Below are 12273 nucleotides of genomic sequence, written 5' to 3' on the forward strand. Positions count from 1 at the left end.
GAGAAATAGGAACACTTTTACACCATTGGTGGGACAGTAAACTAGTTCAACCATTGTGGAAGACAGTATGGTGATTCCTCAAGGATCTAGAACTATAAATACCATTTGACCGAGTCATCCCATTACTGGGTATGTACCCAAAGGATTATAAATCATGCTGCTATAAAGACACATGCACATGTATGTTCATTGTGGCACTATTCACAATAGCGAAGACTCGGAACCAACCCAAATGTCCATCAATGACTGATTGGATTAAGAAAATGTGGCACATATACACCATGGAATACTATGCAGCCATAAAAAAGAATGCGTTCATGTCCTTTGTAGGGACATGGATGAAGCTGGAAACCATCATTCTCAGCAAACTATCAGAAGGACAAAAAACCAAACACCGCTTGTTATCCCTCATAGGTGGGAATCTAACAATGAGAACACTTGGACACAGGAAGGGGAACATCACACACGGGGCCTGTCGTGGGGTGGAGGGAAGGGGGAGGGATAGCATTAGGAGATATACCTAATGTAAATGATGAGTTAATGGGTGCAGCACACCAACATGGCACATATATACATATATAACAAACCTGCACATTGTGCACATGTACCCTAGAACTTAAAGTATAATAAAATAAATAAATGCTACATGAAATTAAAAAAAAAAAAGAAGTAGAGGATTAGGAGGACTTTAAAAACCCTGTGAACCTCTCTCCATCATGCTTATCTCCTTTTCCCCCATTAGTAACCAAGATTTAAAGTTATGCATTTATTTTCTTGGCTTATTTTGTAGTGTTAACTGCATGCTTGTGTATCCCAAAACAAGGCTGAAAATTTTACATTAAGTTTTGATCTTTATGTAAATGGGCTCATATGACATATCTATGATTTTGTTTTCATTAAAAATTTTTGCTCAGTTTTTTGAGGTATAATATTATAATATATAATAAAACTCACCTTTTTAAATGTACGGTTCCAGTGAGTGTTGAGGAATGTTTACAGCTGCATCATCATTCTCTCACTAAGAGGGACAGCATTTCCACCATCTCACAGTTTCCTCGGACCCCTTGTAGTCAAACATCATTCTCTGGCAACCACTGATCTGTTTTGTTACATATTTTTTGCCTTTTCTAGAATGTTATATAAATGGGATGATATGGTATAAAGTCTTTTGTGTTTGGCTTTTTTTCCTCTTAGCATAAACCTTTTGCACACAGGTCATTGTGTGGCCTTTTGTTTTCATTTTTGTCCAGAAGTGGATTTTCTGCATCACGTGGTAGGTAGATTTTTAATTTTACCAGAAACGCTCAAAACGTTTTCTGTGCCGTTTTGCATCTGCACTGGCAATATGTGAGAGTTCCAGTTGTCCAGCGTCCTTGTCAGTGGTGGTAATGTCAGTCTTTTGAAGTTTAGCCATTCTATTGGCTGTGCAGTATTAAGGTTTTAATTTGTATTTCTTTGACAACTAACAATATTGAGTAACTTTTCATGTGCTTATTCATTATTTGTAATTTTTCTTTGAAACATTGGTTCAATTTTTGGGGTCTAGTTTTGAAAAATAGAGTTTGTCTTATTAGTAAGATATAAAAGTTCCATGCATATTCTGGAAACCTTTTTCAAATGTGTTTTGTGAATATTTTCACCCAGTATATCATCTGTCTTTTCATTGTATTAAAACTATCTTTAAAATAGCAAAAGCTTTTAATTTCAAGGAAGTCTAATTTATCATTTTTTAATGGTTTGTGCTTTTTGTATTTAAAAATTATTTACCTAACCTATGATTGCAAAGGTTTCCTCCCGTGGTTTCTTTTAAATGTTTTATAATTTTACCTTTGTGTTTAGGCATATTTACCTTTCTGCTTATGATCCATTTGGAAATATTTCTTATTTGGTGAGAAGTAAGGGCAAAGATTCCATGGCAAATGGCAAGGGTTTTTGCATAGGGATATCCAATTTTTTGGGCACTGTGAGCCTATTTTGCCATGTGAGTCTATTTTGGAATCATAATTTGGTTTCATTGATCTATACATATATCTTTATGCAAATACCAAATGCAAATACAACACTATTTTGATTACTTGTAGCTTTAAGTAAATTAGATATTATAAGTCTTCTTTCTTTTTCAAATTTTTTTGACTATTTTCAGTCAGTTGCCTTTACACATACATTATAGAATCAACTTGACCATATCTAAGAGTGACCTGCTGGAATTTTGATTGGGATTGCATTGAATCTTTGGATCATCTGGGGGTAACTGACATCTTAATCTTGAGTCTTTCAATCTATGACCATGATATCTCTCTCCATTAATTGCTCTCAGCAACTTGTATGTTTTAGCGTACAGTTCTTACATACATCTTGTTAAATTTATCCTTAAATATTTCATGTTTTTGATGCAATTGTAAACGGTTTTTGTGAAACTTGTTTCCAGTGTTCATTTCTAGTATATAGAATCAGATTGATTTTGTTTGTTGACCTTTTATCCTGCGACCTTGCTTAATTTGCTGAATAGTTCTAGCAGTTTTTTTGGTAATTTCTTAGGATATTTTATATGGATGATCATTCTCCTGCAAATAAAGATGATTTTACTTTTTTCCTTTTCAGATACATATTTTTTTGAGACAAGGTCTTGCTCTGTTGCCCAGGCTGGAATGCAGTGGCACAATCATGACTCATTGCAGCCTCAGCCTTCTGGGCTGAAGCAATTGTCTTACCTCTGCCCCCAAAAGTATTAATAGCTGGGGCTACAGGCAAGTGCCACCATGCCTGGCTAATTTTTGTATTTTTTGGAGAGATGAGGCTTTGCTGTGTTGGCCAGGCTGGTCTTGAACTCCTGGATTCAAGGAATCTGCCTGCCTCGGCCTCCCAAAGAGCTGGAATTACAGGTGTGAGTCACTGTGCCCAGCCTATTTCTTTTTCTCACATTAGTATAGTGATTATGACCTCTAGGACAATTATAAATAAAAATGGTGAGAGTAGACATCCTTGCTTTGTTCTTGATCTTAGGGGAAAAGACTTCTTTTTTTAGCATTAAATATTATATTACCTGTAGGCCTTTCATAGATACCCTTTATCAATTGAGGATATTTCTATTCCTAGTTTAAGCATTTTTATCATTAGAGGATATGGAACTTTGTCAAATGTTTTTTGTGCAATTAATGAGATAATCATATAGGTTTTCTTTTTTGGTCTGTTGATGTGGTTAATTCCTTTTTCAAACGAATTTTATTTTTGTTGAAGCACCCTTGCAGTTCTGGGACAAAATCCGTTTGTTCATGATTTATTATCTTTTTTACATATTGGTAGATTTTTATATGCTAAGAATTTGTTAAGTTTTGTGTCTATATTCCTGAGTGATATTGGTCTGCAGTTTTCTTGAAATATCCTTCTATGGTTTTGGTATCTGTGTAATGCTGGCCTCTTAAAATGACTTAAGAAGCATTTCCTCCTTTTCTAGATTCTAGAAGAGTTTGTGTAATATTGTTACTATTTCTTCCTTTAGTGTTTGGTAGATTTCTTCAGTGAAGCCATCTGGCCTAGAATTTTCTTGGTGGGAAGATTTTTAACTATAAATTCATTTTATTTAATAAAGAGCTAATTGGGATTATCATTTCTTGACTGAGCGTTCATAATTTGTATCTTTTAAGAAATTTGTTGATATTATGTAAGTTGGCAAATTTATTGGCATAAAGTTATTAATAGTGTTTTCTTATATTCCTTTCAAGGTATATAGAGTTGTAGGGGTTGTCCCATTATTACTGATATTGGTAATCTTTGTTTTCCCCCTTTTCTCCTTGATCAATCTGGTAGACCTTTGTTGTTTTCATTGATTCTGCCGCCCACCCAAGGAATGAGCATACTTTCATTGATTTTTCTCTTTTGATTTTCTATTTATTTCATTGAGTTCTGCTGTCATCTTATTTCCTTCCATCTGCTTACTTTGGCTTTGATTCTCTTTTTCTCCTAGTTTCTCTAGGTTATTGATTTGAAGCCTTTCTTCTTTTTAGTGTAAGCATTGAATGCTATAAATTTCCCTCTAGGTGCTGCTTTAGCTACATCCCACACATTATTTTATGTTTCATTGAGTTCAATGATGAAATTTTCTCAGCATTCCTATCCCCACCCTGATGGGAGACCACTTCTCCTTCCCCCTGCTCAATGTGGGCCTAGCACACAAGGGGGTTTCCTGCCTCAGAGGCAAATTTTTTTTTTTTAAATCACAGAAATGAATAATGTTTAGGGGGTGGCCAAGTTCCTGCCTGTCCTTTAGCAGCAACCAATTATAATCTTGTATTTCCACTGGGTTAAGATTGTAGATGAGTTTCTCCTAGTACCTCTCTTCTACTCTCAAATCTTGGCAGGCTCTCATGCCACCAAGAAGGGCTTTCTCAAGTTTCCCACTCTCATGAGCACCTGGTGGATACACATGGAAAAGAGATGGCAAGTGGGTGCAGATGCCCATTGTGGCTGGAGTTCTAAGACTGCCACATGATTTCATACTTTGCCTTTAAGTGCTTGTTATAATTTCAGTTGCTTTCTATTTAACTGCAAATATGACTGTCTCTTCTTCCTGTGCTCTGCCAAAAGTGAAATAGTTTGTGTGTCTCATGTCTTCTCCTAGGATGTGTCACTCTTTGCAATTTAATTTACTTGGTTATATTACAACATTAGTTCTCTGAGGGTCTACAAAAATTTATGGTTTTGTGGATTTTTCAGGGTTTTTTTCATTGTTTATGGTGAGAGTGACATTTTCTTGTGGCTTCTACGTCCTAAGCAAAAGTAGAAGCCTCCAAAATTTTATTTTTGAGATTTATTCATGTTGATTCTACTAAACACAACTCATTAATTTTTATAGCTGTACAATATTTCACCATAAGAATATATCACAATTTATTTTTCCATTTTCCTGTTAATGAACATTTCAGGTTTTTTGTCTGTTTCTATTTCTTTCTATTCTATTTTTACAGGACAATGTTACTATGCACTTTTATTTTCTATTTATTTATTTTTTGAGACAGGGTCCTGCTTTGTGGCCTAGGCTGGAGGGCAGTGGTCCAAAAATGGTTCACTGCAGCTTCAACCTCCTGGGCTCAAGCAATTCTCCCACCTAGGTCTCTCAAAGTTCTGAGATTACAGGTGTGAGCCACTGCACCCAGCCTGAACTGTGTGTTTAAATGTCTGTTGAAACACTTCTGCAAGTATTTCTCTCAGACATATACCTAGGAAAGGATTTTCTGAGTTACAGGCACAGCCCATCACTCTCTAAGAATTACTCTTTGTTCCCTATCTTCATCTACGCATGGTATTACACAACTTTTAAATTTTGCCAACCTTGTAGGAATCAAATTTTATGTGCTTGTAGTTTTGATTTGCATTTCCCTGATTACTAAAGAGGTTGAGTTTTTTTTCCTCTCATGTGTTTATGGGTCATTCATCTTTCTGTGAAATGGGTTTCATTTTTCTCTTGGGTGGTTTGTCATTTGTTATTATCTGTAGGAGTCTTTTGTATATTACCAATTATTAATTCTTTGTCAGTTGCATGTATTGTAAATATTGTCTAACAGTTTATGGTTTGTCTTCACTTTTTCATGATTCGTCTGCATTTACATGTTTTTTTTAGTGTAATTGTATTCAGCAATCTTTTTCCTTTTGTGTCTTGTTTAAGAATCATTTCTCTGCTCCAAAGTTGTAAAGATATCTATATTTTCTTCCAAAAGTTTCAATGTTTTGCTTTTTATATTTAAGCTTTTAATGTATTTGGCATTTTTTTTTAAGTATGTAGAGTATGAGGTAAGAGTTTAAGCTCATTTCCCCCTCACATGGGTAAGCTAATCTCCTTGCACCGCATAATGAGTAGTCCATCTTTTCCCCACTGATCTTCAGTGCCGTCTTTGCAATGTGTTAAATATTTGCATTTGTTTGGGTTTATTTTTGGTCTCTCTATTCTGGTCCATCTTCCTGCTTGTTCATCTCTGTGCTAATACCATACTCTAGCTTTACGATAAGTCTCATCTCTTTAGGAGTGTCATTGCTATTCTTAATCCTTTCTTCTTCCACATACATTTTAGAATCATCTTAATTTATATAAGGAATTCTAGACGTTAAGAATTTACATTTTATTTGTAGTCAGTTTAAAAAGAATTTATATTTTTATAATATCTGAGTAAAAATGCACAATATCTTTATAAAATCTAAGTAAAAATGTACAATATTTTTACAGTATCTGGGTATTCCTAGCCGTGAAAAGATATGTCTCTCCATTTATCTAATGATCATCTTTAACGTTTTGAAAAGTTTCTCCATAAAGGGCTTACATATCTTTCATTAGTTTATTCCAGAGTGTTTTGTAGTTTTGGTTCCTGTTGCAACCAAATTTTAAAATTTAAATTTTAAATAAAAATGGTATCTTAAAAATACCATGTATCTTATCCTTTGGTAGACAGAAAAATACTTTTTTTCATGTTGATCTTGTTTCTAGAAATTTAGCTAAACTCTTATTCACTTTAATAATGTGTTAGTTTTCTGAGGTTCAAAATGTAAGCAATAATCTGTGAATATGAATTCATATAATCTGTGAATATGAATTTTTCTTTCCAATTATTACACCTTATTCAGAATTTATTTTTCTTGTCTTTCTGTACTGGCTGGAGTTTCCAATACAAGAGTGGATAGAAATGGTGGTTGATGTTCCCTTTTCTTGTCCCTGATTTGTGTGTGTGTGTGTGTGTGTGTGTGTGTGTGTGTGTGTGTGTGGTAGAGATGGGGTTTCACTTTGTTGCCCAGGCTGGTGGTCTCCAACTCGTGGCCTCAAGCAATCCTCCTGCCTAAGCCTCCTGAGTAGCTGGGATTATAGGCACAAGTGATCATGTGTGGCTCTTGGTCCTAATTTTAACAGGGATGCTTCTAATGCTTCACTGTTGTGTCCAATGTTTACTGTAGATTTTTGTAGACCTTTTTATAATTTTAAGGAAGTTACATTTCTCCCCTAGTTTTCTAAGTGTTTTTGATTGCCTGGCAGAATTTTATGTGTTTTCTTCCTTGTTCTGTTAATGTGCTAATTTATATTAATAACTCATAAAAATCATCCTTTTATTCTTAGAATAAGTCTAATTCAAAATTGATACTTTATATATTTTATTCATTGCTGAGTTAACTTTGCCTTTACTTTGGGAGAAGTTCATCTATATTCATGATTAAGATTGGCTTGTAGTTTTTTGTATTTTCCTTGTATTTTGTTTTCAAAGTTATCTCATTAGATATATTGAAGAGTCATTGTCATCTTTTTTTTCTTTTTTTCTGGAAGAGTTTGCAAGAATTATCCGTCCCTTGGAAGCATGGTGGATCACCTCCAAATCCTATACCTCTTGGCCTGTTACTGTTTTTGTGGGAAGATTCTTGCTTCCTTATATAATTTTTTAAACTTTTCACTTTGAAATAATTATATATTTGCAAGAGGCTGCAAAGGAATGCACAGGGAGATCTGTGTGTTTCTCCTGGCCACCTCCAAGAATTTGACATGGGTACAACCCATAGAGCTTATTCAAATTTCATTGGTTATACATGCACCCATTGATGTGTTTGTGTGCATGTAGCTCTATGAAGTTTTATCACGTGTAGCCTTGTGAAACCAGCACTATATTATGATACTGAACTGTACCGTTAGCACAAGACTCTTTCATGTTACTCATTTATAGCCACCCTCACCCCTTCCCCATCTCTAGCTTCTGGCAATTGCTGAGGTGTTCTCTATCTCTGTTGTTATTTCATCAATATTACATAAATTATGCAGTATTTATCCCTTTCTTTTTCTTAGCATAGTTTTCTTTAGGTTCATGTTGTGTGTATCAATAGTTTATTGCTTTTTATTACCGAGTAGTATCTCATGGTTATGCCGCAGTTAATGATTCACCTACTGAAGAACTTTTGGGTAGTTTCAGTAGTTTCAAGTTTTTGGCTGTTTTGAAGAATGCTTCTATGAACATTTGTGTACAACTTTATGCATAAAAATAAGTCTTCAATTCCCTGAAATGAATGCTGTGGAAAGATTTTAGACTACTGATTTCAGTTCTTTAATGGTTATAGAACTACTCTGAATGTCTATTTCTTCTTGAGTTTCTTTGGCAAACTATATTTTTTCCTAGGAATATGTCAATTCTTTTTAAGTTTTCAAATTTATTAGCATAAAGTTCATAGTATTCATTTATTACCTTTTCCATCACTGCTGTTTCTATAGTTCTTTATACCTTTTTTTTTTATTCCTAGTATGGTTTATTATTTTTTTCTTGGTAAATCTTATCAGAGGATGGCCTTAAAGAACTGTCTTGGCTTCGTTAATCCTCTAGATTGCTTCTCTGTGTAAGCAATACATCAAATATGCCAACTTATGGGAAATACATTTTAAAACATTCGATTTCTATCTTCTCCTGTTCCTTTAAAGTTTGTCCAGTTAAAATCTTCCCCTGATTCTGGATAGAAATTCAAATAGGCCCCATGACTCAAGGTTTCTCAATCATGGCACTACCGACATTTTGAGTCAGATAATTCTTTGATGTGGGGTCTGATCTGTGCACTAGAGGATGTTAAGTGGCATCCCTGTCTTCTGTCTACTAGATGCCAGTAGTACCCCCAGTAGTGACAACGAAAATGTGTCTGCAGATATCGTCAGATGTCTCCTGGGGGACAGAATGGCTCCCAGCTGAGGATCCGTGCCATGACTTATGTTCAATCTTAGAAAACATAAAGTCATAGAATAACTTTTTTTCTGACCTTTTAAGTTAAATGCTGAATTCATTTTTCTACCTTTTTCATTTTCTAAAATAAGTACTCCTCCTTGTTTGTTTTGGTTGTCAAGAGATCCAGTGCCATTCATTGCCTAATTGCAGTAATTAACATATTCCAGATACTGGTGTGTGTGTGTTTGTGTGTTTTCTGCTCTTTACAGTTAGATTTTAATTCTAATTCTCCTCTTTTACCTTATGATTAATGTTGTGAATGATCTCTGGTCTTCCCAATATAGACCAATGATTATATTCATGGAACATCTGCTTTGGGGTAAGAAACTGTGGTGTATACTGATAGAGGACTCATTTCAGACCAGGAGAAAGGGTGTGTCTGAGAGAGAAGAAAAGGAAGAATGGGGGGGAACAGTGAAGCAAAGACAGGCAGGGATGGTGCTGGAAGTCAGCTGGTCTCCTAGTTCTAAGTTTCTATATGCATTAGACCTGCACAGGGGAGAGGCTGGTATTAGTTTGACATGAAAAGAAGTTTAGGGGTCAACCTGGCTGGAGCAGACAGCTGCTCCTTCACTTTACTTGGTCGAGATGAAAAGTAATGCCAAAACAGGTAAGATGTCCCCATCGCTGGCATTCCCTGGAAGATGAATGAAGTGTGCAATCCTGGAGGAGAAAATAAAAGCCGGCTTCTTACATTTTTGGCTGGCTGTGACAGAGTCTTCACTATTCTAAGGCTGTAAGACTGTGAACCTGGATGGGTCACCAGTGAGCAAATCCTTCACTTGCCCCACTAACTTCCTTTCATCAGGCTCATGTATCCTAAGTACCTTCCTCAGAGACCCGCTGTGCTGCATCGCTGTCAGAATCATTCCTTGACATTTGGCAGGAGGACAAGAAGTGAGTGGCAGGCAGAGGGAAGGGCTCCAGGGGCTACTTAGGAAATCAGCTTGAGATGAAATACCACAGGCTTATTTATTGGCTTTTACCCAGGCTTAGAAGGAAACATTTTGTGAGTTTTTTGTTTGTTTTCAGGAAAGGGAAAGGCCCTTCTGAATGTGGACTAGGACTAAGCCCTGCTGAAAGCTGGGAGACAGAGGCCCTAAGAGGGGAGCTTCTAAGGCTGTCAATACCTCAGCTTCGTTTGACATTTGTTTTTCTATTAATTCTTGGCATTTATATTGCTGTGATAGATCAATTAGCCCCTCACAATGTCTAGTCCATTGACCTTATCATTTATCCTATGGTACCACTGGTTACCACAGGGAGACTGCAAAAGAAACATTTATAATTTTGAATTACTTAAGTCCAGAGCTGGGGAAACATTAAAAAGCTTAGTTTGGATAATCAGCAGCACATTAAGTGAGGGAAACTTTAGGGAATTTTCCTTTTTCTCATCACTCTTGAATTTCAACAGCCATGTTGTATAAGGAAAGGAACAGAACCCACCCCATATAGCGCTGGTGTTTGGATATCTGAAATGACTCAAGAAGCCTTGGGAGATCACAGAATCTCAAAGATCGAAGGTGTCTTAGAGATCATCATATTGGTCAGGATCCTTGGCTGTAGACAACAGAAATGGACTATGGATGACTTAGGTAAAAAAAAAAAAAAAAAAAAAAAAAGGTAATTTGCTACAAGGCTGACATGGGCTCCAAAGTTAATGGGGAGGCTAGAGAATGAGGTTTGGGAATGGAAAAAACTGAAGGTGTCCTGGAGAGCTGGGTAGCAGGAATTACAGCAACACTTTCCTAGGGAGAATGGACTCTGCTTTAGTGAATGCTCTCAGGCTGTTCTTTGTCCTTCAAGTGTCAGCCCTGGGAGAAAGGATCCAATTGGATAAGTTTACAAACTAGTGAGAGTCCAACCAGGAATGAGATCCTGAGTTTCCCTGCTCCCAGCTTGGTGCTTGTTTCAACACTAGACAGCTTTGGAACCCAGCACCATCAGCCTTCCTTGGGCATAATCACAAGTTTGACCTCAGTGAGTGGGCCAGTCCACGCGTACCACCACATTTTGGGAGTTTGAAAAAAGCACTTCATTTACATTGAGTTTTTATTGAAGGGGCAACCATTGATGCTGTTAATAGAAACTAGTTCTTCCATTTATGTGTGTGTGTGTGTGTGTGTTGTTTTTTTGTTTTTTGTTGTTGTTGTTGTTGTTGTTGTTTTGAGATGGAGTCTCACTCTGTCTCTCAGGCTGGAGCGTAGTGGTGCGATCTCAGTCACTGCAAGCTCCGCCTCCCTGGTTCATGCCATTCTCTTGCCTCAGCCTCCCAAGTAGCTGGGTCTACAGGCACCCACCACCATGCCCGGCTAATTTCTTTTTGTATTTTTAGTAGAGACGGGGTTTCACCGTGTTAGCCGGGATGGTCTCGATCTCCTGACCTCGTGACCCGCGCACCTTGGCCTCCCAAAGTGATGGGATTACAGGCGTGAGCCACCACGCCTGGCCTCTTTTTTTTTTTTTTTTTAAACAAGCAACATCACCATTTGCCTGAAGAAATCAGCTAGAAGGGGGAGTGTGAAACGAAGTGCAGGACTTCAAACACCAAAAGAACTCCAGGATTTCAGAGATGCTATTTATTCATCTTGGGGAATGGGATTTTAGTCTGATAGCCAAACTTCCTTGGTGATGAATGTACCTGGTCCTAATTAATTGAAGTCAGTGAAAGCACAGGTTGTCTAGGAGACTGTCCCAGATCTCAAACCTGCTGGAGCAGAGGATGCAACTCCAGACAGACAGTTACGAGCTATGGTGAAAATGAATTCACCAAGAGCCCAGAAGCACACAGCTCTGGGCAGGGTGCTGTGGAAGCAGGAGGGTTAAGAGGATTGTAAGGATTCATTTTGTCTATCCTAAGGAGCTTGTGGCCTACCCCATGAACAGTAAACACGTGTGTTTTTGAGAAGCAGTGGAGGTTGACTCATCTAATCCAAGCTCAGGGATGAGGTGGGGGCTTGGTTTAATGCAAGGGAAGTGTATGTTGCCCAAAATCCATGTAAATAAGAGCAGGCAGTTTTAGGAAGTTTACTGATTTGCCAACTGAAGGGTACCTAGAAGTTAAGTGATGGCTCTGTGACCAGCTCAGTCCTGTACAGGACGGGCAAGGATACACATCTGAACTGTTCTAGGGTAGCAGGCTTCAGCCTCTGTTTCCAAACATCTCTCAGCCATTTTTCTCCCCCAAATCCTTGTGTTATGTCAAACAAATCTTGTTATGAAAAGCAAAAAAAAAAAAAAACAACGCAGAAACCCAAAAGTAAAACACAAAAATCCAGGCAAATAGCAAATCCACCCAGAGAACTGGGACTTGAGCTACATTACAGTTTTGATTTCTAAACAGGAAGCAGTGATTGGACTGTAAGCAACACACACCCATTATCATCAGAACTCATAAGCTTAATTACAGAGAAACTGAAAGCTAATAATTTTTATGCACTGTTACATCACTAGGAGGCCAGTTACCATGGAAATCTTGCCTGCCTTTTCTTCCACTTGGAGCATATTTATATGGAACAGGAAGAGAGATATAAACATGATGGAA

Source organism: Hylobates moloch, unplaced genomic scaffold, assembly GCF_009828535.3.
Source record: "Hylobates moloch isolate HMO894 unplaced genomic scaffold, HMol_V3 SCAFFOLD_6, whole genome shotgun sequence".
NCBI lineage: Eukaryota > Metazoa > Chordata > Mammalia > Primates > Hylobatidae > Hylobates > Hylobates moloch.